This window comes from Condylura cristata, unplaced genomic scaffold (genome assembly GCF_000260355.1).
Source record: "Condylura cristata isolate star-nosed mole 26May11 unplaced genomic scaffold, ConCri1.0 scaffold00003, whole genome shotgun sequence".
Taxonomy (NCBI): domain Eukaryota; kingdom Metazoa; phylum Chordata; class Mammalia; order Eulipotyphla; family Talpidae; genus Condylura; species Condylura cristata.
Window position 1 is genome coordinate 23234905 of NW_004567104.1, and position 3576 is coordinate 23238480.

Below are 3576 nucleotides of genomic sequence, written 5' to 3' on the forward strand. Positions count from 1 at the left end.
CTTTCTTTCTTTCTTTCTTTCTTTCTTTCTTTCTTTCTTTCTTTCTTTCTTTCTTTCTTTCTTTCTCTCTTTCTCTCTTTCTCTCTTTCTCTCTTTCTTTCTTTCTTAAAGATTTATTTATTTATGCATACAGAACTGGGGTACAGGCCAGAGGTGTGGGCGTGGTGAGAGGCTTCACCCAAGACAGAGTGGGGAGCAGAAGAGGCAGACTGAGGAAGTACACTGCTGAGGGGAGCAGTGGGTGGACCACGAGAGGTCTGCTGTGCCGTGTGGGTCACCTCCCAGGCAGCGGGGGATCGAACTCATGCTGAATTGGCTTTAGCCTCTTAGTGCTGTGCTTTAAGCTTCTGAGCCACCAGGGAGGGCCCTGTTCTAGCTGTTTTCTAAGAAAACCATGAGGAGGGAATTCAGATGAAGATGGAACATATTACCAGCAGTTTGGGCCCACTGGAGCCCATCAGGCCTCTGCTAAGGACACAGGCTAAATACAAAATAAAACCTCCCCAGTTTGAGTTGCTGTTCTCAGGCCTTCCCAGGACAAGGCACTCCTAGCAGAGCCCATTCTTGAGCACCAGGGGCAGGATATCCCTGCTATCAAGTCAGCCCAGTAAATTCCCTTTCAGGAGTCCATACCACACTCAGTTTTGACTCTGACTCTTCCTTGAGGGTGGAGCATGCATATGAACCAGACCACAGGGAATAAGCTCACACTCACTGCACAAGTCTCCCTTCCCTCCCTTTTTACTTATTAAACCAATGGACTTATCAGGCTCGCTCATTCTCAATTTATCCTGTTCAGCATCTACTATCACTTCCCCACAGCCTTGAAGAATTTTGGTAAAATTGTGTCAGTTCTCTAAACTTTGACATTGGGACCAGTAAGAGGGTGGTTCAGCCCCTCAAAATCTTTTCTGAGTGTGTCTTTCATTTGCCTCCAAAAGTCATTGAAATACATTAGAATGGACAATACTCCAAGTCAACAATGGACACTAGGTGGAGAAGTCCCTCATCGTTTTATTAAGTAGTGAACATACAAGAGAGAAGCTGTCAGTCAGAGACATGCCTGCAATTCCAGTCAATCCAGACAGATCAGGACTAGGCAGGGAGGAAGAACAACTGAAACAGCTCTTTAAACTGTTGCTACCATTCGTGAGCTCTCCACCACCCACTCCTATGTCCCCCCAAACACCCCCAGCAACAATAGCATCACCCTAATGTGAATCTCCTCGAATTAGTATTTTAATTCAACTTCCCATTTTGAGGTTCTTGTAGATGCACAGGTAGTTGTGACAAATACTACAGAAAGAGCCCATATACTTTTTAGTCAGTTTCCTTCCACGTTAATATTTTGCAAAGCTATAGTAGAAGATCATAATCAATATATGATGTTAACAGTCAAGAGGATGTTGCCATCACCACAAGAGCTATCCTGTTGTCCTTCTATAGCCAAACCCACTTCCCTCCTGCTCCACCTCTCCTTATTCCCTGGCAACCAACTTTCTGTTCTCTATTTCTAAAATTTTATCAATTCAAGAGTGGAATCATGTCATATACTGCCTTCCTAGCAGGATAATTCCTATCAGGAGATTCATGCAGGTTGTGTTTGTGTCATTAGTCCCTTTTTATTACTGAGTGGTATTCCATGTATGAATGTCCCACAGCTTATTCATCCTCTGAAAGACATTTAAAATGAGTTGTTTCCAGTTTGGGACAATTATGAGTAGGCTTGCTATAAAAACTCATGTACAGGATTTGTAAAATGCTCTTGGGACCATGAATGTTCATATCTCTGGGATAAATATTCAGGAGCACAATTACTGGGCTTTAGGGTATTGTATGTTTACTTTTTAAACATTGCCAAACTCTTTTCCAAAGAGATTATATCATTTTCCATTCCCATCAGCAATGTATGAATGAACCAGTTTCTCTACATATTTTCTAGTACTTCATGTTTTTAACTTTTAAATTATTTTAACCATTCTGATAGATACCGAGTGATAGGTCCTGTGTTTTTGTGTTTTCCTGATTACTACTTATTAGAATATCTTTCTATATGTTTACTTGCCATCTTGACATGCCCTTTGGTAGAATGTCTCTTCAGGTATTTATTTTCAAACTGGATTGTTGTTTTACATCTTTGAGTTTAAAGGATTCTGAATACATTTACAAATAATTTCTTTGTAATTAGTAGTTGGTCTTTTCATCTTATGAACTGGTCCTTTTGCAGAACAAAAGTTTTCAATTGTGATGAAGTCTTACTTTCACTTTTTTTTCATTAATGGTTCATATGCTTGATGCCACATTAAAGAACTTTTTGCTTCATTCTGTTCTAGATCATGGAGATATCATCCTAATTTTCTTTCCCTGGAAGATTTATAGTTTGTTATTTTATGTTTAAATCCATGATTTATCTTAAGTTATTTTTCATATAAGGTGTGAGACAGGTCAAGACATTTTTCCTTGCCTGTCTGTTTTAGCTTATGGATGTCCAATTACTTGCGCACCATTTGTGAAAAAGGTTGCAATGAACTACTTTGAACCTTTGTCAAAAACAGATGGGCATGTTTGTATGAGTCTATTTCTGGGCTTCTAGTCTGTCTTATTGATCTGTGTATCTATCTGTAAATGTCACACAGTTTTTGCTTATTGTGGCTATATAAGATGTCTTGAAAGGGGGAGGACAAATTCCTCTGTCTTCATTCTTTTTCAAAATTATTGTACCGATTCAGGTCCCTTTTCCTTTCCATATAAGCCATACAATAATATTGCTGATACCTACCAAATATAATACTTTGGTTTTAAGAAGAATTATATAAGCCTGAATATCAGTTTAGAGGGCCACTGATGTCTTTACTATTGTCATAGTTGGGATAATGGTCCCTCAAATATCCCTGTATCCTAATCCCTGAAAATAGTGACTTGGTACTTTACAAGGCTAAAGAGCCTTTGTTGATGTGATTAAGTTAATGACCCAGAGATGGGAACGTTAGGGAGGGTTATTCGGGTACTTATTTGTAATTTCCCAGGGAGTACAATGTAATCACAAGGTCTTTATTCAAAGGAAGGTGAAAGGGCATCACTAGTCCAAGGAGATGTAGTGATGCAAGCAGACCTGTGTTGTTGATATCTCCAACTAAGATAAATTTTTTTTTCAACTAAGATAAATTTTATCATCTGTTTCCTCCTCCAATTCTACCTATTTTTATTTCACATATTTTGTGGCTTGTTCTGTGGTGTGTGCATGTTTAGTATTGCTAGGTCTTCTTGAGGGTATGAACTCTTTGTCATTATTTAATGACCTTGACATCTTATCTGATGTTCCTATAGCTTCTACTTTCTTTAATCGAAATTTTTTTCCATCCTTCTACTTTCAAATCATTATATTTGAACACATGTTGGGTCATGCACTTTAATCTACTCTGTTGATTTATGTCTTTTATATTTGCTATTAATGATCTAGCATTTATTTAGTTTTTTAGATATATTTTTATTTATTTATGCATATAAAAGCTGGGGTGTAGGCCAAAGGTGTGAGTGAGAGGATTCACCAGAGACAGAGCAGGGAGCAGAACAGGC